Here is a 27,779-nt window from a genome sequence, read left to right on the forward strand (position 1 = left end):
GTGGGTCTATGAGTGGGTGCATCAATGTTTTAGTGGGTCTGTGAGGGGGTTCATGAGTATCTGAGTGGGTCTGTGAGTGGGTACATCAGTGTCTGAGTGGGTCTGTGAGAGGGTGCATCAGTGAGTGGGTCTGTGAGTGAGTGTATCAGTGCATGAGTGGGTCTGTGAGTGGGCACATCAGTGTCTGAGTAGGTCTGTGAGTGGGTGAGTCAGTGTCTGAGTGGGTCTGTGAGTTGGGCATTTGTGTCTGAGTGGGTCTGTGAGTGGATGCATGAGTGTCTGAGTGGGTCAGTGAGTGGGTGCATCAGAGCCTTAATGGGTCTGTGAGTGGGTGCATCAGTGTCTTAGTGCCTGAGAGCGTCTGTGAGTGGGTGCATGAGTGTCTGAGTAGCTCTGTGAGTGGGTGTGTCAGTGTCTAAGTGGGTCTGTGAGTGGGTGCATCAGTGTCTGAGTGGGTCTATGAGTGTGTGCATCAATGTCTTAGTGGGTCTGTGAGGGGGTTCATGAGTATCTGAGTGGGTCTGTGAGTGGGTACATCAGTGTCCGAGTGGGTCTGTGAGAGGGTGCATCGGTGAGTGAGTGTATCAGTGTCTGAGTGGGTCTGTGAGTGGGCACATCAGTGTCTGAGTAGGTCTGTGAGTGGGTGAGTCAGTGTCTGAGTGGGTCTGTGAGTTGGGCATGTGTGTCTGAGTGGGTATGTGAGTGGATGCATGAGTGTCTGAGTGGGTCAGTGAGTGGGTGCATCAGAGCCCTAGTGGGTCTGTGAGTGGGTGCATCAGTGTCTTAGTGCCTGAGTAGGTCTGTGAGTGGGTGCATCAGTGTCTGTGTGTTTGTGAGTGGGTGCATGAGTGTCTGAGTGGGTTTGTGAGTGAGTGCAAGTATCTGTGTGTGTCAGTGAGTGGGTGTATCAATGTCTGAGTAGATCTGTGAATGGGTGTGTTACTGTCTGAGTAGGGCTGTGGCTGTAACAGTGACTGTGTGTATTCATCTATATATTTTTATTTATCGACAGGGTTTGTGGCCCCATCACAATATTCCACGGGGGCCATGCTGAGAATTGCAACAGCCGTGACTCCACGGTTGTCACAAAAAAGGGTTTTAACCTTTTTAAACTCATAATGGGGGTCAGGAGGTCAGGGTACCTGTATTCTGAACCTTTCTATTCACTTTCTCAGTCAAAATCCCCATGATCGTTGCCAGTCAATAAAATTGCGGCCGCTAGATTCAAAACAGGTTGCATCAAGCCAATCACAGTACTGCTTGTGGCGTGCAAAGTCTTGATGGATCTGCTTTCCCTATAGATGCAAATTTCTTTTTCACTCAATCCTACAAAACTACTGAAAGGATTTACACGAAATAACAAAAAATGCACTTTCTGGATCAAGACCTAATTGTCTGCCAAATTTGGTGAAATTCCATTCAGTAGTGTGGGCACTATCGCTGTTCAAAATCCCTATAGAAAAATGAATGTGGAAAACAATTTTTGGGAACCCCCTTTTTCTCTGCCCCCGCTTGATGGATCACCCCAAAATTTTCAAGACAGCAGCTGAAGTGACCACTCTGTATATATATATATATATATATATATATATATATATAGATAGATATATACTGAAAAAACTAATAGTTACAGAGACGTTATAGTTAGGTTGTAAATTTGCTTGCACAAAACCATAGAGATTCAGCAGTTAGACTGATTTCAAGTAACTATAATTGGCACCCTCAGGTAACTATAACTTATTACATCACTCATGACATCTTCTATGACATCATTGATAATATTACTGTAACACTTGCAGTAAACTTATCGATGACAAAACTGTGCATGGTGAGGGCGCAAATATTTTCACATGGCAGCTGAAGTGAGTTTTTGTACTACTTTTGATAATTTCATGAAGAGTCACCAAGAACCCCCTTTAACTCAGTCCCTGTCTGACAGATCACCCAGAAACTTTTAAGATAGAAGCTGAACTGACCACATTATACGTTTTCAAAATTTTGGGAAGAATCGTTAAGCAAAGTGATAGGCAAAACAAAAAACACTTTATTTATGAAAGCAAGGTCCTTACTTTAACCACCTACTAGCGACCACCAATGGATAATATATATGTATATTACCTGCTGGCAGGCAGGAAAACAGATAAAAATATTGCTCCCACATGCAGGAAGTAGCATATTTTGCTGCTCCCTGTGTGCAGGAGCAATGCTGACTACTGCTGGAGACGGGGAGCTGGCAAGTAATGTGGGAGTATTGAGGATCTCCCATGGTCCCTAATAGTGCACACTGGGTGCACTGGGTGGGGCCAAGGTTCACAGCAACAAGTGGCTGGGCCCAGGAGATGGGTTCCCGGGAGCCAAAATCATCCAAGGAGAGGGGCTGCCTGGTCCCCTCAACTAATTGGCCAGGCCCAGTCCGATAGGGATCCCTGGGGCTAAAATAGGCCCAGCAAAGGTGGCCATGTAGCCCCCTCCTCTTCCACTAATTGACAGGGCCCTGGGGGATGGGGTCCATGTGGACAAAATCAGCTTGAGATGGGGTGCCACATGGCCCCCTCTTCCTTTAGTAATTGGCTGGACCCTGGGGATGAGTCCCTGAGCCCCAAACCAGCCCATGAAGGAGTGTGCTGCAGCCACATTTCCATTTTACTAATTGTCTGGGCCCCGGGAGATAGGGTCCCTGGGGCTGAAATCAGCCCGCTTCCCTTTCAGTAGTTGGTTGAACTTCTGGAGATAGGGTCCTTTGGGATAAATACAAACCATAGAGGGGGACCATGAGGCTCCACACCCCTTGCAGTATTTGGTTGGGCCCTGGAGATGGGGGTCCCTGGGCTGAGCTCAGCCAAAGGAGAGGGGCGGCATGACCCTTTCTCCTTTTTTATAATTGGGAGTCCCTGAGGCCTGTGGCTTATTAGGTTGCCTACATATGGGGGGTGGGGCACAGGACCTGACCACAGGCCAGGCCTTCCCACTGACTCCTGCTGAGCATGGCCGAAGGCCTTGTGAGGGGTGGGGTAGGTGCCTGCAGCTGACCCATCTCCGTGCATGGCCAAAGGCTGTGCAGGTAGCAGGGAGTGTTGCCTGCTGCCAACCCCGCCACTCACAACAAAGGTGGTGCATGGTGCAGGTTACGGTGCTTACAGCAGGTTGGCTATGCGCATCCAAGTTTTAATCAATGATTTAATTAGCGCTGCCATGTAAAAGCTTGTGGAGATGGGGTGAAGGTGGCCCTAGTGGGGCTCCGTCACACTGTTCACTATCTGCACTCTTCGCACTGCAGCATTGCTGCTGGCTCAATTATGAGCTGTGTCAATGTTGTAGGCTGTTTCCCGCTGGGCCAGTGGGTGGAAACACCATTCTGCCTGCTGACCCAGTGGGGACCTCCTAATGGGGCCCGCATGAAGACAGTCGCACTGTCAGCAACCTGACCGTGAGAGTTTGGTTGACGACCTTTTCCTTCCACCAAAATCATAATGACCCCCTATATGTGTCCAGCGCCTGTAAATCTTATTCTACTAGTGTGCCTGCAGCACTGATTGTGCCACCCACATGAGTAACCATGTGAACATGTCTCAAACCTGCCACTGCATTGTCTGTGTGTGCAGTTTTAAACTACCATGTCAACCTGGCAAGTGCACCCACTTGCCATACCCAAAACTTCCCTTTTATTACCTGTACGTCACTCCCTAGGCTAGACTCAAGCAGCCCAATGGGCATTGTGCAGAGTCTTTAAAAGATAGGCTATGTACTGATGTGTTTTCCAAGTGAAATACTGCTAAATTCTATTTTCACTATTACAAGACCTATCTCAACACAGGGTAACATGGGGATTGCCTTGAAATATCTTTTAAGTGTAATTTCCTCTTGGGAGTAGATAGAGATATGGAGTGTATGGTCTCTGAACTCACAATTTTTAAATACGTATTTTGTTGAAGTTGTGTTTTTGAATTGTGAGTTTAAAAATGCCACTTTTAGAAAGTGGGCCTTTTCTTGCTTAACCATTCTGTCTCTGTCTGTGGAATACAAGTCTGCTTAAGAATAAAACAGTTGGGCTGTTTGTGAATTCACTCTAGACAGTCACACAAAGGGAGCTGATGTGTACCCTGCATTTCCTGATGGGTTTTCCCGAGCTAGAGTGGTGGGAGGAGCTGACACTTACATCTGAATAGGGCTCCGCTTGTTCTCACACAAAGCAGTTTCCACCCCTCTGGATTGTGTCTGGGGCCAGGGCAGGGAAGGACAGGGCCTTGTAGCCTAGAAATACTTATTTTTGAAGTTTGCCTACTTCAAAGATAGAAAGGGTTATAAATACTGGATCTCTGACACCACATACTTAGAATATTTCAGAACTGAGGACATTCTGCTAGGAAGAAGAGCTGGATGCTGTAGGAGGGACTACTACTCTGCCTGTTGCTTTGTTGTGCTGGTCTGCTGCTTCTGTGCTGGGAGTGAAAGGACTTACTACATCCTGCTTTCCCGGGTTCTCCAAAGGCTTGAGTTGAGCTTGCCTCCAGGGAAGTAAACATCAAAGACTTCATCTGCTAGCACCTGGGCTCATCTGCTGAAGACCCTTGCCCTGCCAAGTGGTGCCAGCTCCCATCTGGGCCCTTGAAAGAGGTTTTTGGTGCTGCAAGAAGAAAATCCACACATTGACTCACTTTGTCATTCTGAACCAACGCATTGCTGCAGGAATTCGATGTAAAACTGCTGCCTGCACCAGAGCCTGGTCCCTGCTTGATGCAATGATCATGTTTTTTTCATGCAGGCCCCAGCTTTCCATTTCAGCGCATAGGAAGAACTACCCCTGCGTAAATTTCATGCATGCATCACTGGAGTCTGTGAAGCACCCCCTGATTCCGATGCCTGCCAGTGCCTGCTTCATATCTATGAGATCAATGCTTCGCAGCTTGATGTCCGACGCAGCACAAATGCATCATCACTGGGCACTATTTTCTTCATCCACACCACACTGCAGTAAGGAAAGATCACTTCATGCCGTAAACAACCATCACTTTCCCTGTGGCAGTAAGGAACCGACGCATCACATCTCCTGCCTAACAGTAAAGAACCAATGCATCACCTCCCCCGTAACAGTACAGAACCGATGCATCTCTGGCTCTTTCAAAGAATCACCTTCCCTGTGACCCACATTGTCTTTGGCACATCTCAGGTACTTTGCCTCAGCCAAGTGCTTCATTAACTTAAAGGAACTACAATTGCATTTAATTATTTAAAAGTGGTGTCTTTGTTTGTGTATGTTGGATTTTTGTTGTTTTGATTTTGATTTACTCAGATAAATATTGGCTATTTTTCTAAACAGGATTAGAGTACTGTTGTGGTGTTATTACTGTGTTACTGTTTGTGTGTGTGTATAATATTTTACACATTGCCTCTGAGATAAGCCTCCCTTCTTGATCCAAGCTACCAAGGGGGTGAGCAGGGGTAATCTTAGCTGTGACATTCCCTTACCCTGACTAACATAAGGGTCCCTACTTGGACAGAGTGCAAACCCCTGCCTACTATTGACCCCGTTTCTAACAACTTTTAAATAGATCTTCAGCCTAGACCAGCGGGTAAAAATCTAATGTCAACCGTGGTAGTCTTTTGACAAGGATGCAGTGTGTACAGCAACCCTGCCGTGTTGTGTAGTCAATCACAGGCAGTCACTCCCACATGCTACATGGTGTTACGGATATCAGTCATACTCGAATAGCATAGACTCACACACACTCACTCTCAGCACCCTAATGATGCACTTGTATATGGTAGGTCAGTTGTCATTGTACTTTGAAAACCCTGTGGGTCCAAACCTCCCTTCACCCTTCAACCAATCCCTACTACCCGACCCTCCATGAGCTGGAGATGAAAGCAACCTTTCCCTGGATACTAGGCCGATCGCAGCTGGAGTCACACTTATTCAGGGTCCTATGGGAAAAGGTGAGGGGAAAGAATAATAACAGGCTGATCACTCAAAGGCCTCAACACCATACCTACCAACATGGGCCCAGGTCTGTAAAGCAAGGGGGAGGGTCATTGTTGGACATACGCTGACCAAAGTAGTGCTCAGCTAGGCCAGGCACTCCAGTACAGAAATAGTTACCAATTCCACACCTCCCTGGAATGAGGCACAAGGTCTGGTGCATGATGACATGAGTCGCACCAGACAATCCAGTCACAAACGAAGTACCGCTAGTAAAGTGACTCCCTAGAATGAGGCACGAAGTGTGGTGCGAGATGAATGAGTCACACTAGACAATTCCGATTTCACACAAAAAGTGACCAATGCTGTACGGCCCTGGAGTGAGGCACAATGTCTGGTGCACAATGACTTGAGTCACACCAGACAATTCCAAACACACACAAAGGGTTACCAACTCTGGCCACACACAAAAGATGCAAGTTCAGTGGTGCCACAGGCGGTAGAATGTGGCACTCCTCTGGGTACACCACCATCTCTGAGGGTTGAAACCTGTGAATCGGACACCACACGCAATGAGCATGTCACACAAGAGAAATTCAACATGATCGACAACGCGGGCCATGCAGGATCCCACAACTGGTGAATCCGCTCACAACCAATATGAGGTTTATGCGTGTCATGGCCTCATGATGAAGGGCCACACTCCTTGAAATTTGAAGGCTCTGCACCAGACAATCTAGTCTCCAGATTCAATACTTAGGTCCATGCTCATACAGCTGCTACCAGGTAGAATCAAGCAGATGATGTAGGCAATTCAGAGGGCACGCTCTCCAGGTGACACAGGTAAAAGGTGTAGGTCCCTGGAAGAAGGTCTTAGATGTCCCTGAGACCTCAACCAAGAACATGGGGCAAGCCTACAAACCCTTGGAGAATACACTTCGCAGTGCCGCACAGCAGCAGGCAGTCTGCCCAGGACAGCCACGATGTCGGAAATGTGTGTGATCCCTTCCAAGGCCAGTATGTTTTACTGTGCATAACAGATTCCTCTGACAGTGTGTATCACATGATCCAGGGTCTCCGGTCTCACGTCCCTGCAAGTGTATCTATAGTTTGCTGCAGTGCGGCACCATTAGTTATACTTTAGTGTGCATTTGAAGATGGGAGTGGTTCAGAAGGTTCCCCTTTGAACCACAGATGTCTCCCTTCAATGTTAGTCCTGTCTGCCATGAGGTCGTGGAATGCAGATCTTAATCTTTAGTGGGGCAATTATCTGGCCAAATGCCAAAACCTTTCCCACCAGTCTGTCCATCCAGGCCCTCAAACGGCAGAGGTCTGTCTATCCAATTGTGTGCCTAAGGTTTATAGCTGTCTCTGGGGATTGCACAGATGCAGATGGTTCGTTAGAATGATTTCAATGATAGGAAACATTATGAGGCTGCTCCAATGCAAACCACTATTGAAATTAGTAGTAATGGTAAACTTTCCCCATGTTAATCTATGGGCAGGGCAACCCTCATTAGAAGTGAAAACACACATGGGCATTCTTCACTACCTGGACACATGTGCCCTGGAACACACACAAGCCTGCAGGAGCAGACTGGACACAAGTTGGAGAACACCCACACAGGCCTGACAGGCTCAGTCCATATAAAAAACTTTGTGCAAGGGTGCACGCACTAGCCTACACTGGCAGGCTCCGCACATGTTAAACTACCATTTGCACTGAGTGGAAGTCTCAGTACATATTAAAACATCATCGTGCAAGCACGCACACACTGGTTAGCACCACTCCCTAACATATTTAGGTAGGGTGCATGCACTTTCCCACTGTACTTAGAGTGGGTAAGTGTGTAGGGTCCTAAGGCTTCTAAAAGAGAATCAGCAAAACCTAGGGGAAAAAGCAAAAAGATTTAGGGAACACTACCTTAGCATCTCAGATTTAACAAATACTATTGAAAAAAATCCTTCAAATTAATAAACTGATATCTGCGAGTGTCATGAATGAGTCATCCTGTAGGGATACAGACAAACTTACCATAAGCAGCTAAAAAGCATGCATTTTATTTGGGTTTGAAAAATAAATGAAGCTAAAGTCACTAGACGGTGTCTTCTCGAGCTGGCACATCTTTACAACACGGTGAGGCAAACCAAAAAAAAACCAGCATTGGCAGACCAGTTCAGCTTTCAGTAAAAACTGAAAAAGTATAAAGCAAATTGAAGTGTCATCCTTAGCAGCACAACTTAGCAGTGATATAAGTTAGCAACGTAACACCAGCAATTTAGAAATTAGGTGTGTCCTTGACAAATTTACGTTTCTTACAATTCACTATGGTCAGTGTGGTAATGAGCAGTGCTGCGCGTGCACAGAAGAAGCCCTAAAGTAATCTACATATCACTCGAAATAAAATGCACAATTTGATGACACAAGGAAAGCCAGAGTTAATAATATGAATGTATAACTTTGCAAATGCTATGTATAGAATATTGACAACGAAATTCCCCAAAATTAAAGACTATTAATTGCAGTTCCATTAAATGGATGTTGTTTAAGCATGGAATCCTAGTGCCATTTTGAGCGATTGAATGATTGAAAAATAGGCTCTCTATTTAAACCTCTGCATTTAAAATTTAACAAGCCAAAATTTGTCAATACCCTCATTATTCACCTATCCCTGAAATTATCCAAATGAAGTCAGAGCAGTAAGCTATCCTACTTCAAATAAAAATGAGGACCACTTGTCCAAACCTTTCAATGAAGATATGATAATGGATGTGGATTAAACATATTTGGATCTTAGCTTCTTTTAAATGCTCCCCTGCCACCAACATGGCTTTGTTCTACATAAAAATATTGAATAAATAAAAAAATGTTACAGCCACACTCACTCTCGCCTACTTGGAGTGTGCTTTATCATATATGTTGGAGGGTTGAGAACTTATTCTAAATGGGAGACATGACTTGTTTACTGCACAAAAGTGTAAAAGTCCAGGAGATGCTGTGTTTTGTGAAAAATACTTTTGGACTGGGCCCTTTCGGCAGAGTCATTTCAGATTTTTGCACTCCTTAGCTGAATCTGTTTTTGTTGACTTTTAGGACTCTGCTCACTTTATTCCTGCTAACCAGTGGTGAATTGTTTCTGCTCTCCCCTTCAAACATGGTAAAAATGGCCTAAACCTGATTGGTACTTATATTTCCCCTGTAAATAGTATTACATGTACCCATGTCCTGTAAATTAAATGCTATTAGTTGGCCTGTAGCATTCATTGTGCCTTCCACTAAAATAGCACTGTAAACCATGTCTCAGGCAGTGCACATTAGGCTGCAGTGCAGTTTTAATCTGCAGTTTTGATGTGATAAAATAAACCTTTTGCAGGCCTAAACCTTTCTTATTAATAATTATAAGCCACTGTTCAGGTGAGCTTTAAATGTTCATAAGGCAGGGAGCATGGTAGTTACAATGTAGGGCATATGTATTTGAGTTTTACATGTCCTGGCACTGAAAGGCTCCTAAAGCCATTTTTTACTGTAGCAAGTCTAAGTCTCTCATAGACATTGGGTTACCTTATACATTTAATAGGTGATAACTTCAGTTTTGGAATGGATAGAGAAATGCTTCACCCACTCACTTGAAGTATGATAATACTTCAAACATTGAAGACAAAAATAGCTCAGTCAAAACATTTCTAAATGTAACAATATCACAAAAATGCCAAACACAAAATATTCTCTACTATTTAAATATATAGACAATAATAAACATATTGAAACACATGTTTGACTACAATAATATCACTGAAAATTAAAGAATATATATATTTAAAATCATAGAATTTTTTAGTGAATAATACAAAAAATAACAATAACCAACCGACACAAACAACCACTTAACAACAAACATGAAATGATTTCAATGTCCACATAAAAAAAAATAAGTAGAAAAATATAAATATTACAACACACTAAAAATAAATGAAAACATGTTACTATTTGAAATATATTATTAAAACAATAGTCTAACGACTGTGCATGTTTAACATTAAAACAATAACACTAGTTAATGTCCACAAACAAGGGTAATAGCTGAAGCAAAAATTCAAGTGACACATAAAGTAGCCAATAAACTTACAGTAACACATACTAACCAATAACAATACTAACACAAGTACATGGAAACTATACAAAGAGCACAATACCACACTATTTTATACAGGAAAACGTAACAACTGCAAGAAATCAATACTTTCTGGATTGCACAAAGAATAGGCAGATGGAATTCTTCAACAAATAACAAGACACCTTCACAAGTAACTTTAAAAATTAAATCAACTACAATGTAATCTGACATAAGTAAAAAATGCAAATATATTTATATGTTTCTAAGCTCTCTCATTTAAATAGGTAAATTAACTGTTATATACTAAAGAAATATTTCAGCAAAAATGAATCACTGCAGACTGAAAAATCTCCACAAAAATCACAAACTCCACACTCATAAAAATGGAAAAAGCACTATCAAAATGCGTAGAGTAAAAACAGTTGTAAAAATGAAACAACTCATATGTTAATCTTAAAACTAAAAATACACCACCCACCAAAACTATGCAAATTTGTATTTTAAAATGTAACAAAAACAAACAATTTCTAACCCACAGAAAAGAAAAGCCCATCTGACCCAAATCTCAACAATATTGAAGAGAAATAAAAGAAAATCAACTGCAATGTAAAGCAATAACATATACGTAAGTATGAAAAGTAAACTACTTGAAATCATGTTTAGATCATATTAGCAAACAGAGTAAATGTTTTAACAATATAATTTCTTTTTAAGATTATAATACTTTCACGCAGAATGGCAGAAAGAGCCACAGATATCACATCACAGAAAGGCAAACAATTGCTTTCACACATGGGTTACACATAGATCCAGGAAAGACCAGGCACTAAGCATGTGAAATGGAAATGTACTAGAAAATATGCAAATGCTTGCTATGAAATGTCTACAATGAAAATTGATAGTGTAATGAAGATAAGAGGACAAAACCACCCCTCAAATATGACAGAAACAAAAGGTAAATACTTCAAGATTTAAAAGAGGCAAGAGCTAGTTCCCAAGAGCCCACCACTAAACGTTTAAGACCTAAAGTACCTAAGCTCGGTTTCAGGGCAGCTGTGAGCAATTCCTACTTTTAAACAATGAATATCACATATTAAGAAAGCCACAAACCAAAGCCCTATTGCTCCTAGATATTACAAATTCATACAGATTCAAGAATACTTAATCTTCACACATAGCAATGAAGCCTTCTTCTTATACAACAACCGCAGTGGCAGTAGAATAATCATATTTGCAACTGAAAATAACCTCCTAAGGCTAAGCTAACTTTTAAAATGTGTCCTCCACCATTTACACGGATATATACCATACATGGTGGCTATCATAACACTAACATACCCGCTTTTAAGCACTGCTGCCAAACAAAGTGCAACTTTCTATGAACCTTTAAACCACATTGCAGTCAAAAATAATACTTACTCTCTGCACATAATAACAATATACTCAGAAAAGGTAATAATATGTATAATACTTAAATGGTACTCACATACAGCCAAACAATGCTGCTATTATAACTTTAATGAAAGCATCTGGAGCACCTGCAAAAATCCTTACTAAGTATAGGATATGCAAGAAACAGCCAGTTTGCTTTTGAAATTAGTAGGTTCATACCTCTGGCATATGTACCTGTAGCAGACTTAACTAACCACTACAACCTGATAAATGTATAAATATTTTACCAAAGAAATTAACAGAAACTGAGGGTTTCATTACGAGGCTGAAGGGCCCACTGCAGGTTTGCCAACCTGTGGGAAGGAGACAACTGCGGAGCTGGTGGTCTCCCCCCGACCCCGTTACAATGTTTCCACTGGGTTGATTGGCAGAAACTTCCATATTTGTAGGTTCTATCAGTTATCCCAGTGGAACCAGTGCAGCGGCATTGGCCTCGGCTCCACATGAAGCTGAGGCTAATACTGTTGAACACTTGGGGCCTCCAACACCCTTGGAATGCACATTGTAGCAGACAGTGCACATTCTGATGGTGTTAGGCATGGAAATCTCTGAGCTGCCCAGGACTTGGTTGTGGCAGTGCAGGGGGCCCCTTGTGATCTCAAGCACTACTTTTCCGCCAGTCTTTTAATGGGGAGGACTCAGCCATGAAAAGGCAAGTGGAAAGAGGACTCATGATCAGCATGGCAGTGCTGAACTCAGTGCTGCCGTGGCTGACCATGACTCCAACCACTGCCGCCCTGCCAGAAGCCATGTTCTTGGTGGTGGCGGTGGTCCCATGGCGGCCCACTGCCAGGGCTTTAATCTGTTAGTCTGACCATGAGGAGTGCAGCGGTCTGACCGCCACCACAAGTCTGGGGGTCTTAAGACTGCCAGACTAGTAATGAGGCCCTAAGTCAATTAATGGACTACTTCGAAAACTGCCTTGCTCCGAACAGAGATGCCAACCCAAATTCCAAACAGCATAGTGTAATGCCTTTGACATTCTCATGGCTCATCAAACCAAAATCAACAATGCAGTGAAAGGAAGGCACATTTCCCTTCAAGCCCCTCTAGGAAAAATCCAACCAACACTCTACAAATGAATAGAAGTCCTCCAACAAGGACAAAGCTTCCAACAACAAAACATATAAGGGTCAGTAAAGCAATTCAAATCTAGAAAAACTAAACAAATCAGGGAAATGTACAAAAAACTACAATTCAAAGCCAGACTCTAAATAAAAAAGGGACAGACTATCTAGAAATGATAGATAAATCACCATTATTAATATACTCACAACTAAAACAGAAAAAAAACTAACGCCATCATGTGAACAAGGCTCTAAGACCGAAAAGCATCATGGATGTATGAAAAACTACAAAGCTGTACCATTTTCTGCCTTGTGGAACTGATTTATTTTTGTTATGAATTATTCTAGAATTACCAAGTATGGCTTCCTAGGCAGCGTTTCACATCCAAGCAAAACTGGGTGGCAAAAAGGAGCCTCAGGTTAGAGATTACCTAATGCCACTATAACATTCATAATTTTAAATAAATATTACAATACTTTTTTATAAATCAGTCTTAAAGAATAATTTAGTAATAAAGTGCAAAATAAAACTGATAAATAAATATATTGTATTAAAAAATGTAATTACAAATATTCACAGGAAAGCACAAGAAGATGAAACATTTACAAAGCAGCTCACAAATTACAAAAGAGGCATATAAAATAACACATTTCAATTGCAGGGAAAGCAAAACACATATACATATTAAAATATAACCTTTCTCATATAAATGTCTCTAGATATTGTACTTATAGTTGTGTATCTGATGTCCTTAATTCTCTTCCACCTCCTACAAATCCAATCCACAACAAAGTAAAAAAAGTAAGAAACCCACAAAAAATAAATAAAAATAATGAACTTATTAAATTCACTGTAGTAATCTGCAGTCATTGGAAAATATTGAAAACACAACAAATTAAAAGTAAAAAACACTACAGGAAATCTGAAAAATATAAAGAAATCAAAACAATATTGTGGGTTAATTAAACCAAATCAATTTTCCTTTTTCAAATAAATCACAATAGAAATACCTGCAAACATTGCATTCCAACTTCTTACCCTATAAAATGCATAACATATCCATTTTCACAATACACACATTCCAAAAACAATACAAACATAACATTATTCTACAAACATAGTACAGCAGACAACAATATATACAATATCATACTTCTACTACCATAGTTAAGCCAATACATTACACTACATAACAATGCTACACACTCTACTAGTAAACAACCTTACCAATTAAATTAAATTACAGTTAACAATTACAACAACACAATTTCAATATTAAATCTTATATTTCAAAATGTAACATTGAGAAACAAAATACACATAAACACATAAAAAGAAAAACATTATATGAAATATAAATCTAATAAGTCATACTTCAACAATCTCTCCACCCGATTCTCATATATATGAAAGAATCCACTAATACAAATATTATTACTCATGTTATTGAAAAATAAAAAATAAATCTCATACATTAGCATTACCACATTAACATTCTAAATATACATTTTCGAATAACATAAAAATACGTTTTACATTTTACAAAAATCAAGTAATTTAAAATAAAACTTTTTACAATGATACATTAATATATTCAAAACTAACACAACTGTATTATAAAAACTGAAATTATATACTAAAAACAAAACTAATATCATGTTCTCACCATTTATGTCCACAATACATTTTACACCACAATATTCCTTCAACAATATGTTTGTATCACAATATTTTTTTCCAATACTCTGTCCAAATGTGGCAAGAGGGACTTCTGTTTCCACAGGAGCACATTCATCATGGAAAAAACCTTGTTTCTTTAGGAGCTTTACTTATCCATGAGGTATAATATTTAGAGAAGCAGCAAACTAGTTTGCTTGGGTGTGAACCTATTAGCTCATATTAGTAATAATCTGAAATTGTAAGTCATTTATGGGAGTCCAGTGAGTTGTGAGATGTGTCAAACATCTTCTGGCACTCACATGCTATGAAAAAGACAAGAAAAAAAAGCTATAGCTCCATTAATTTAAGATATTATCTGCCTTGATCATTTTACTATAGGTGGCAGGGTTAGTAAATCACTGTGTTTTCAGACAAGGAGGTGCTGGGTTGTTGTTTGCAAAGTAGCCAGATGGCCTGTTGCTAAAAATAAAAGTATGTTCCAGTATTGTACTAGCATACATCCCTCATGACTCTTCCTGTACCCAAGGTTGGGGGCTATCCTGATTTTGACAGAGCCACATTTGTTGGGTGGGAACATAAAAGCAAATCACTCATTTAATTAATGAAAGCATTAATTCCAGACATCCACCATTTTTGAAGGCCATAATTCCCAGGTAGATAGCTTCACTTCAAGTTGGATCAATGTCACTGTCTCAAAAATGACTTCTTCCAAACATAGACCCTCATTATGAACTTGGCAGCAAACACCGCCAACCACTGTGCTAACGGCCAACAAAAGACCGCCAGTGGCGGTGGATTACATACCGCTGTGCAATGATGCCAAAAATGGAAATCGCCCAAATATTTTCAACCGCCAGGGCCAACGATGGTGGAAACGCAGGACACATCACCCCGCCACCACCACGCAGTCAAACCCCTCGCTCACCAAATAATGATGCACAAATCAGCACGGTGTCAGTGAAAGTAGAAGAACCATTGGAGGTACTGATGCGGTCAGCAATGGGAACTGCCAACAAAATGCACACATTGGCCAATTTGAAAAGCACACACCTGACACACATCCACACCACCATAAAACACACACATACACACCCTACAATCCTTTTCTACGTCAATAGTATGACACCTATTGATACCACAACGTGCATACACTGAACAAACCATCACACAAGTCACACACACAAAATTACCACTAAAACACAAACACTGCACACCCACGATCACAAACCACACTCCCAACCACACAACAGCACCATCACCAACTCACCTACAACACACCACCCACAACACACACCATGGCACTCCCTAAGCACCCCCGTTTCACCGACAGGGAGCTAAGGCCCATGGTGGATGAGATACTCAGGCTCGAGCCACATCTATTCGGGGCACAGTTGCAGCAGATGCCCTTGTCCAGGAAGATGGAGCTATGGTGGAGGATCGTCAACAAGGTCAATGCAGTGGGAACCCATCAACACACAAGGAATGACATCAGGAAGAGATGGAACGACCTGCGGGGGAAGGTGCAATCTGTGGCATCACAACACAATATCGCAGTACAGAAGACTGGCGGTGGTCACCCAAATACACAGACTGGGAGGAGAAGGTCTTGGCTATCCTGCACCAGGAGGGCCTCAGTGGACTCCCTGGAGGACTGGACTTGGGTAACTCAATGACAATACTCTGACAGTCACCACACCTGTAATGCATGTATTACCCCATCCCTCTCACTACCACCATGCCCCCAGCCCACAATATCCAGACACCTATCCATGTTTCCAGCATGCCCATAACTCCCCATACAAATCACTATCCATCCACTGTGCACAGTCACCAACTCATGCATGTAATGTCAGGAGCACTACAACACCCATAATGGACCGCCACCCCCTCACTAAATGCAACAAAAAGAACCCAAAAGGAACCCTGCACGCTACTGCATGGGAATGTAACCACCAATTACTGCTGAGCACTGCTGCAAGGGACAAGTAAGTTCAGGGCATCCACATCTCTATTCTCTCACACACAGGTACCACCACCCATGCCCCCCCGGACGGAGACGTCAAGGAATGCCAGTCCCCCACCTGAAGATGAAGGCCCCACTCAGGAGAGTGCAGAGGGACGTCTGGATACAGAGGAAATCCCTGGCCCATCCCACAGTCCTGGACAGTCACCTTCCAGAAGCCCCATGCAGGATACCAATGACACCCCTACCACTCAGCCACCACCATCAAACTATGGGCCAATTCCCCCACACCAGTGTCTTCAGGCCATGGACTGGCTGCCCACATGTACAGAGGCCCAAGTCTCCACCCACCACCAGGCAGGATGATGACAGGCCTAAAGCAAGTGGGACTGCCAGACTTGTGCAGGGGACACAGGTACAGGGGGCTAGGGCCAGTGGGAGGGTATCAGTGGCCCAGGGGGTGGCCCAAGGAGGGATGCTGCTGCCCAGGAGATCATTGCTGAGTTCCTGGGAGCATACCACCATTCACAGGACAGGATGGCCAGATCCTGGCCACGTTGGTGCCGAATCAGAGACTGCAGGTAGCACACCACCAGGAGGCCCTGGAGCAATGGAAACAGTTCAGTGCCACCATGGCCGCCATTGCAGGGGTGCTGCAGCACCAGACCAACATCCAGCCTGAGTCTTCACCCACCTGCAGGCCTCTTATACTAGCCAGAACACTGCCCTGCCATCTGAAACAGCTATTGGAGTGGTGGCACTGCCAGAGGACCCGCAGGACACCAGCACCCTTTCCCCTGCAGCCCAGGTACCCTCTCACAAATGTGGCCTCAGACCCAGACATCCCAGTTAAACACTAGCCAAGACCAAGCCCACCACCAGAAATTGACTCTGCCCTGAACTGTCTCCCTTGTGTGCCACTGAGCTACCTTGTTGACATGGCACTGCCATTTCACCATCTTTCAATGGCCCCATGGACTTTGCCCCTGTGCTACCAACAGCTGTGGAAATGTACCTGAGTATATTGTTCACCATGTGCCCACTCCCTTTCACTGTCCCATCACTCATGTATGTTTTATCTTCAAATATATACACTTGTACACACAAAAAATCTGCCCTTATTTAATGTCAGCAAGCAAATGTTAATGTGTATGTATAAGCCAGTTTCCATCATAATGCCACTTTAATTTCAGGAGTCTAATGGACTGTCGTGTTTGAAGTATGTCACACTGGACATGCCATTGCTGTAACACACATCTGTTTCTTCAGTCATAGACTTACAACATCACTGGTAAGAGACACCACAGCACTTAGTACATAAGTCACCCTGAAACAATGCAGGGAACCCATTTTCAGAATATTAAATGTATCTCAGAGTCACTGGAAGTATAGCTGGGTTAGCTAGGTTCTTCTTCATCACTCTCAACCATCCTCTGAGGTGGCAGTGGTGGTTGGACAGCATTCACCTCTTTCAGAAGTGGGATAGCTTTCCTCACATCGATGTTGTGTGGCATGCAGCAGGCCACCCCTTTCTGACACACCTTGTCAGGGCCATAGCACAGGCATCCTCCAGAAAGATGCAGGCAACGAAATCTTGCATTCAGGAGTCCTATGGTCTGCTTTATCACCCCCCTAGCGCTACCATGTGCTTCATTATAATGGATTTCAGCATGTGTCCTGGGATTTCCCACAGGTGTCAAGAGCCATTGCATGTTTGGGTAGAGAGAATCCCCTGGAAAAGTGGTTGAAAGATGGTTAATATACACACTTACTACTTGCATGCAGCCTGCCTGTCAGGTATGTCACTAGTACAGTGTCATACACACTCACCTATGAGCCAATTTCTGTCCCCCTGTAGTTGTTCCATCATGTGTGGCACACTGCTGTTTCTCAGGACATAGGAATCATGAACTGATCCTGGGAACCTTGCATTGACATGAGAAATGTATTGATCAGCAGAACACATCATGGAGTGAAAGTTTTTACGATTTCTGACACCTGTTCATTTACTCTTGGGGGTATGAGGGCTGTGTGGGTACCATCAATGGCACCTATCACATGGGGATATTTGCAAAAGCATAGAATCCTGATTGGATGGTGGTGAGATCAGCCCTTTGGGGGAACTGGACATAACTTTGCAGGTGTTGCACGAATGCATTCAAAAATTTGGACAGGATGTGGCTGAACATTGGCTGAGAAACACCGGCTGCCATGGCTACATTCACTTGAAATGAGCCTGTGGTAAAAAAATGTAGCACAGATAGTACCTGTACAGTTGTAGGTATAGCATGGGGATTCCTATTCACTGCAATCAGAACATGCTCCATTTGTGCACAGAGTTCCAGGACTGTGGCTCGATTCGGGCAGTAAGTGATGATGATGTTATTTTCCTCCGTGGTGGCCAGATCTACCAGGGGTCTGTAAACAGATGGGGCCTTCCCTTACCACATGGGTCTGTGCCTATGGGGGAGGAAGAGAGACACATTGAGTTGGGACATACAGTTCCATAACAAGGTCCCACTATTCATGTTGTACATGTGACACAATTGTCCCTCACACAGACACAAAGAACGTGTTAATCCTGTCAGGGCAATGTGTGGTGAGATGTGTGTGTTTCATTGCATCACAGTGTAGGCACAATTTCTAACATAATTCCATGAGAAGGACCAGTAGTCATAAGAGTACTCGACGAAAGGGAGATGGAATGGAGCCATGGACTAGGACCCTGGCCAGACAATGAAGACGTGGTGGATGCAAAATGGCAGCCCGCTACCCTACAGGTAGTGTAGGAAATGGCCTTATTCCACTTGAATTAGTTGTCATGGTGGTAGGCAGTGTTCATCGCCACAAACCTAATCATTGGATAACATTGTTGTCAATGGGGAAGCAGGGCCAATCATGATCACCGCCAACTGTGACGGTGTACACCTCTGCGGTATATACAGTCATTTTGCCATGCCCTTGCCACTTGACTCCTGCACCTCGAGTAGGGAAGAACTCCACTGCATGTGCTGCTGTGTCCTGACTCTGGTCTTTGAGATGGCATGTGTTACAGGGGAATGGGCCCCAGCCCTCATCATTGAGGAGCTGGAGAAGCTGGTGGACGGGGTCCTACCCCTGTATGCAAAGCCGTGTGGGTGACCAGAGGAACAGGTGAGTTACTATTTGTCCTCCTTGAATGTGTGTGAATGTGGAGGTTGCTTGGAGGTGTTTTTGTTGGCTGTGTGAATGCTTAATCGTTGTGTGTCTGGCAGTTTTGGGCTTGGCTATTATCTATATGTATGTATCCATGGGCTATGTCAGGTTGTACTGGCTTGGCATTTTTTAATGGGGCACCCACACTGACATCTGTTTCTTTGCTCTGTGTGTCCCATGCAGGTCAGAGCCCATCAGAAGAAAAGATTATGGCAAGCCATCGCCAAGAAAGTGCGGACCCTGGGGGTCTGCAATCGGTGAAGCACCCACTGGAGGAAGCGGTGGGAGGACCTGAGGTTCTGGGTCAAGAAGACCGGAGAGGCCCAGCTGGGGCTGGCCTCCCAACGAGGCAGGGGTGCACATCGGACCCTAACCCCCCTAATGGCCCGCATTCTGGTAGTGGCCTATCTGGATTTCAATGGGCATTTGAAGGTAGCACAGCAGCTACAAAGGGCTGAGTACCAACACTGTTGTGACACTACTAAGATGAGTGAAGTTAGTTGCTATGGGGTGCATGCATTGTGGTGCCAGGTCCATAGACAGGTGGGTCACTGCAGTCCTGGCCCCCTCTACATCCGTGGGATAGTGTCCTTAGGTAGATGTGGCTGGGAATGTAGGCCTGTGAGGGGTCCCCTGTTTGGGATATTGGTTTAATGTGGCCATATGGATTTGCATATTTGTTGTCTTGGCATCGTCTCTCATTGTTTCCCATTGCAAAGTGTAGCAGATTAGAGGGCCAGATTGGTAATGTTGTTTACTGTGGGATCATGCCTACCAGTCAAGGGCACATTCATATCATATAATGTGTCTGCTGAGGGTTGGTGCCTGAGATGGGTCAGAATGTATGCGTTCTAATGTGAATATTTTTCATATGCTTCCTGGAATTGACATACTTGTTTCTTCTTTTGTTCCCCCGTGCTCTTGTGTCCTTGAGTGCTTTAGCATCATCTGGCGAGGGAGCTGAGGCAGAGGTGAGTGGGGATACTGCAGCCCGTGGGACCCCATAGGCAGAATCCACCGATGCCAAGGGAACCAGTGGGTTGGAGGGTGAGGGGAGTACCACACGGGAGGTGACTACCACTGAAGGTATTGACTCCAACACCTCCTCCGATGTTAGCTCCCTGGTGGTGGTGCACCCTTCTGGGCCCACCCATTCCTTGCCATCTTTCGCCACCCCATACCATCCTTGCCAGGACTATGGCAAGGAGACGTACTGGCCCTCCCGGAAGATCCCCACTGATTTGCCCTTGCCCGCTCACCCAGGAGGGTGGGTGTCTCCTTTACCTCAGGCACCTCTTCCCTGGACCCAGTCAGCCCTGCTGCCCTCACTGAGGAGGCTATTGACCTCCTGAGAACCATCTCCGTAGGGCAGACACCCATTGTGAATGCCATCCAGGCGCTGGTATCCCAGATGCAGCAATGCAATTCATTCCTGGAAGGCATTCACAGTGCCATGTCTGGCCTACAGAGATCTTTTTAGGCTCTGGCCTTTGACGGCAGCCAGTGTCCCTGGTCTTTCCGTCCCCCATCCCACCACCTCTACCCCTTCCAGCTTCCCAATCCCTTCACCCATCCCAAGCACACATACAGACAGCCATTCACCCATCAACACACATGAATCACACAGAGAAACCCAAAAATCACATGTCCCACCACATGCAGGCGCACACCCAACATACCAAAGCAGACACACCAACATCCAAAAACAGGGACCTGCATCCACGACCAGCACACTTGCACCTTGTACCACCACTCCCTCTACCTCATTCCTGAACCTGTCTCCAAAACCCCTCCTGTTGTACCTAGAAAGATTTTCCTCTCCTGTGTTGACCTGGTTGAACCCACTGGCCCACCCGTCTTATCCCTAAGTGTTCCTTTGGCCTCACCAAGTCTACTCCTTCTTCTTCAAAGTCCTCCCAGTCCACCCTTCCCATTCCTGTGCCTCTTCCCCAGGGAGCAAGAAGGCCCATGTTTCCCCTTGTCCCCCTGCCAAGTTAATGGCAGCTGCCAAGTAAGCTACCATCACCATGCTGCATCCTCGCTCGGTGTTGGGGTGTGCATGGGGGTGGGCCTATAGCTGAAAGTGATGATAAAGGAAGACAACAGGGAACTAGCCTATTCAAACACATTTCTAATGACTCAAGAGCTGTTACACACACCCCTTCACATACAATCCCCTGCACACACTTTAGTCCAGTCACACCTTTTGCACCACCCCTCTTTAGTACGTCACTGTCATTTTTCTATATTAAACATTTTTTTCCACCATGTTATGTTCCAAAAGTCCCCATTTTTCAGAAGATGAGTTAAGAGTCATGGTGGATGAAATCATAAGAGAAGAGCCACAATTGTTTTGGAGCACATGTCTAGCACACTCCGCTCATTAGGAAAATGGAAATGTGTAACATGATAGTTGACAGAGTGAATGCGGTAGGTACCACCCTGTGCACAAGGGAGGATATCAGGAAGAGGTGGAACAACCTCATGGGTAAGGTCTGTTCCCTGGTCCCCTGGCACCAGCTGCAGGCCAAGAAGTCTGGCGATATCCCTCCCAGTGCCCCATTACACCTGTGTGGAGAAGGTATTGGCCATCCTGCATCCTGAGGGCTTGACAGAAATGCCTGGGGTAAGTCACAACACTAATAATGTTACCAAAATGCCATGTCATGCACACTCACTGCTCACCTTTTGCCACCTTTACTGTCACTCTACTCACCAATACAGTGTCCACAGTCCAAATACCGCTGTCTGGCATCTCACAATGAAGTGTAGCCACCTAGGGGAGAATATGTGTGTAAAATGTGTGTATCACAGGGAGTAAAATGACTAAAAAGCTTAGCATGCACTGCTCTACAACTCCAAACACCAGACCAGTGATTCCTTCTCCAAATACCCTTGTTTGTTAACTCCTGATTGAAGTGTACCCACCTAGGAGGATAACATGTGTCAAGTATGTGTAGTACAGGCACTGGTATGACTACAACTCCCAGCAACACCATTACTGAGCACAGAGTTTCCTTCTCCAAATGTCCTTGTTTGTTAACTCCCAATTGTAATGTAATCACTTGGGAAGTTAGCATATGAATAGTGTGTGTAATACAGGGACTGACATGACGGCTAAGGCCAGGAGGCCCTGTTGCTAAGGCCAGGAGGCCCTGTTACTGTTACTGCACTCAGCTGTGTCCTCATCTTCAAATGCCCTTGTTTGTCTCATTTGAAGTGTACTCATCTGGAAGGATAACATTTGTATAGTGTGCATACTAGAGAGAGTTACATGACTGCAACTCACAGCAGACACCATACCTGTAACTCCAAACACCAGCACAGTATTCTCTTCTCCTATGACCACTGTTTGTCAGTTCCCAAATGAAGGTTACCCACCTGGGGGGATAACAGTTGTCAAATAATAGGGAGTAGTGAGAGTGATAGGACTGCCACTCCCAGGAGGCACTGTTTAAGCTGTGTCCTCTTCTCCAACGACCTCTGCTTCTGAACTCTCTATTGACTTGTCCTTACCTAGGAGGAAACCATTTATATAGTGTGTGTAGTACATGGAGTTACATGACTGCAACTCGCAGCTCTATTACTGTCACTCCAACCACCAGTTCAATGTTTTTCTCTCCAAAAACATATTTTGGAACTCACACATGAAGTGTACTCACCTGGCGGGATGACATTTATCAACGGTATGAAGTAGAGGGAGTGACAAGTCTGCAAAGGCCGGGAGGCTCTGTCTCCCCAACTCAAAACATAAGCCCAGTGTTTACTTGTCCAAACACATTTGTTTGTTAACTTTCAATGGAAGTGTACTCAACTGGGAGGATACCATTTGTATAGTGTATATAATATAGAGAGTTACATGACTGCAACTCCCAGGAGGGCATGCTCCTGTAACTCTAAACACCAGCCTAGTGTGCACTTACCCCAATGCATCTGTTAGTGAACTCTCAATTAGGTTTACTCACCTGGAAGGATACCATTTGTCAAGTCTTGGAGAGAAGAGGGAGTGACCTGAATGCAAAGCACAAAAGGCCTTGTTTCTCTGACTCCAATCACCAGCTCAGTGTGCACTTGCCCCAATGCATCTGGTGGTGAACTCAGAAGTGAAGTTTGCTCACATGGGAGGGTACCAATTTTCAAGTCTTGGGAAATATAGGACATGACCTGACTGCAAAGCTCAATAGGCCCTGTTTGTCTAACTCCAATCACCAGTCCAGGGTACACTTGCCCCAACGGAACTGTTAGTGAACTCTCTAGTGAAGTTTACCAACCTAGGAGGATGCCAATTGTCGAGTCTTGGGAAGCAGAGAGCATGACCTGACTGCAACTCCCAGGAGGCACTGTTTTAGTGAATCAAAACACCAGAAAAGTAACAGTTGTCTAAAAACCATTGCCTGTAAATTCTCAATTGAAGTTTACTCACCTGTGAGGGACCAAGATACATATCATGCTCAACTCTGAGATGTGTCTTGCTATGTAGATCCAACTTGATATACCGACCCAAGATAAAAATATTGAGGACAGGAAGAACACCTTACCCTGTGTGCAAAACATGTATCCCAAAGGCCTCAGGATGCATTACCAGAATGGTTTTGGCAGCAGACACATTCACAATGCACTGACCACATGATGACTCCAATCACTCATGCAACAAAGTCCTGGGTCGGCCTGCATCACAATCAACTAGGCCTCAAAATAGTCAGTGCCACATCTTGCCTAGACAATGTTTTGTCTGCACTGGTTTCAAGATGTAATTCTCAGCCCATCATCCCTAGTGCTAATAAACTGCACATTTCAGCAGCTGCTTGACTTAAAGGGAGTTGGCATGCTTGACAAATGTTAGCTCAATACAACTAATACCATGGGTACCTGTCACAATAGGATATCCTACAAATCAACTATGTACAAGGTATTTTTAAAAAGTCACTGTAAACTTATGGAGGCAGATGCACAATACAACCTGCAACATTATATCTTTCACATCAACAGGTCAAGCTGCCACTGGGCGCACAGAGGCTACAGAAGAATCTGTCACTTTTCCCCTGGATGGAGCTCTCTTTCACATCAACAGGTCAAGCTGCCACTGGGCGCACAGAGGCTACAGAAGAGACTGTCACTTCCCCCCTGGATGGAGCTCTCAGCGAAGAAGACACTCTTGGAAGTCTGGACATGAAGGATGGTTCTGGCCAATCTGGATAACACCTTGGACAATGATGATACTGGAGCCAGTGGGAGGGGGCACACTGTGGAAAGGGCACAGGCCTGTGGGGATAGGGTACATGGGAGGGATGGTGTGGGTCAGATTGCTCCTCGAGAGATCATCGTGCTGGTCATATGTCCTGGATCCTGCTGATACTGTTAGCAAGTTGTTCCCTACAAGTTTGGTATCCTTGTGGGTTTCCCCTGTGGATTACGTTTTTTAAACCATGTGAACTTGTAGAGTGAGAAAGCATAGCTTCATTTAGCTATATCCATGTGTTAGTCCTTCATTTTGGACTACAAATTTGAAGTTGGAGAGTGTTTAATCCAGCCTGTAAGGGATATCTAAGTTCTTTCATATCTAAGGCAGATTACAAGATGTACGTATGCCAATTATACTGAATCATAAAGTCCTGATGAAGGTGTATTTATATTTTTCTTCACTCACCGAAACGCGCGTCGGCTTGTAAATTGGCATGTCTTGAACATTGGCATGAAGTGTTTGAAATTGGCAAATTTGAAGCCCTGACCAGGATTGGCTACCACCAGGCCTGCAACACGAGAATTTGAATCAGGAAATTATAACCTAGAATTGGCTGTTATTATGTTGAATTTTATACAATCCAAACTACAACGCATAATTGTAGCATCAAAGCAGCAACTTTATTGTGCTGTTTAAATATCCTCTCATGTATGAGGCGGTTGTAAATTTGTATGTATACTATTTTGTGATTTTGTTGGTTCTGTGTTTTTTGTTTATTTTGGCGTATCTACTGGCATGTTATTTATGTTTTCATATATGTATGTTTCATTTAGGTTAGGGGGTTGTATTATATTCTTTTGGTTGATTCTATGTTGATTATATTATGTGCGAACTGAATGTTTAATTAGCTATAATAAATATCTAAATTGAAATATATTGTATGTTGTATATTTGAATTTAAGATTTCCATTCCTATGTTTGCTATGTTAATGGAGAGTAAACTACGTTATACTCATGGTCAGTGGGGTCTGGCCACTGGGGATGCTCCCGTTCAGGACACCCTCAGCCACATCTTGGGGGTCTATCAGGAGTCCCAAGGTGGGATGAGCCAGTTACTTTCAGAACTCCAGGAGATCGAGAAGCTGCAGAGGGACATCTATAGGGCTATGCATGAGCAGTGGGAGGCCCACAATACCAACATGGCCTCTCTAACAGGGGTGATGTGGGACATTAACACTACCCTGAGCAGGGCTCTACAACACTACTCTACCCCTTCCCTTAGTGCATCAACACCAGGCCCTTCTTCATCTCTGCCAGCCACTGGAAGGGAAGTCCTATAAGGGGGAGAACCCATCCCAGACACCCCTGCCTCTGTAGCTGCAGCCCCCCCGCATGAGGGGACATTCAGCAAACATTACAGGAGGTGCTAATGGCAAGAAACCCACCACTTCCAGCAAGTGACCTCTTCCTAAAGGAACTCCTTTGTGTTCCAGACATTCAATCTGTTGAGTGTTCTTCAGCCATCTTCCATTTCCAATGGGAGGAGTACATTGGACTTTGGAGTGGACTGGACTGGACTGGACTTTGGACTAAATTCACAAAATCAGAAGTTCTTCTGTTCTGTAAAGATTGTTCTTTTGGAATACATCCTGGTGGCCCCAATCTTTGGGTTGTCTCGCTGTGCCAGCCCCAAATGTCAGATACCTGGGAATTATCTGTGTTGCAGAAGTATTATTTGCGGATCAGATCAATAAATTGTCATCTTCCTGTTTTTCTCTTCTGAAAATGCTAAGAAAAAATGTTCCTTTTATTCTGTTGAAGTTACAAAATTGGCGAGGATATCCCTAGTTCTTGCTAGATTGGATTATTGTAATGCCTAAAATTTGGGCATTAATCAGGGACCACTAAAAAAGCTTCAACTGCTGCAAAACTCTGCCTGTCACCTTATTAGGAAGCTATCAAAGTATCAATCTGCTAGGTCAGCATTGGCAGATCTTCATTGGCTTCTGGCTAAACATAGAATTGTGTTCAAAGCATTATGTTTGGCACATAAAGCACTCTACAGAAAAGGTCCGGCAAGGCTGTCTAAAGAAAACGTTCACCTGATAGGTGACATCAAGACAGCTTCGATCTGACACAGCTAGAACAGTTCAAATTCCTAGAATGATGAAAGCAAGATGGGGAGGTCTTATTTTTGGTTACACTACTGGTCACCTCTGGAATAGATTGCCTCTGACACTTAAATGTCTAGAAAATCTAATCTCTTTTTATAAGCAATTGAAAACTTGGCTGTTGGCAGAATCTTTATAAAATATGCGCTCAGTAATAATTTTCGGGCTGTGGTAAAACGTAGTATGCTGGTAGCGCCAAGACGCCCTAGGGCTTTTGCACGCTTTATAAATTCAAACTCAAACTTCCAGTGGGGTGACATCTACTCCAATGATTTCATCCACCATGACTGAACCTTTCACTTTTCATTTCCATCATGCCCCAATATTATTTTATGCACAAATGTTCAATGAATCCAACTATCATAAAGTCAGTGTCTGCTTGCTTCTGTTCCACATTTTGCTATGTAGAGACGTAAGACCATGTGAAGCAAATGAAGAAGACACAATATACTAATTCTGGGAGGGATATGTTTCAGATACAGGTACAGTGTCTTGCTAAGGATCCCTACCAATACACACACATTGCTACTAGTATCTGGTCTCACCAAGCATGTTATTCCACTGTACAGCACATGGGGGCCATATGTCTGGTCTGTCATAGCCAAGAATGGCTGACTCATATTGTTTTAAGGTACACATACCAAGGTGTAGCCCCCCAGACAATGGAAGGAAGGGCCTTGTCAGACATTGCCCTGTAGATTGGGCACACAGGAAAGTGAATAGTGTCACCAGTTTGAGCCTTTTCACATAATGTAATCCAACATCACATAAACCAAGGCACAGACAGAGGGTAGTATGAAAATCCCTGATCACAGGTCCATCATAATCCAATGACCATGCATCGGGTGCTATGACACAAACATATGTCAGTGTTGTGGCACAGGCACTGTGGCCTCCAATGATTAAACACATCAACAGCAACATACAGGTCATACAAGAAGAGTATTCAGCCCATGTGAAGGGTGAATGCCTTGCTTGTACTTCATGACAACATATTTCATGGCCACATGCTCACATACATGATGCAATCAGTCCA

Source organism: Pleurodeles waltl, chromosome 1_2 (assembly GCF_031143425.1).
Source record: "Pleurodeles waltl isolate 20211129_DDA chromosome 1_2, aPleWal1.hap1.20221129, whole genome shotgun sequence".
Taxonomy (NCBI): Eukaryota; Metazoa; Chordata; class Amphibia; order Caudata; family Salamandridae; genus Pleurodeles; species Pleurodeles waltl.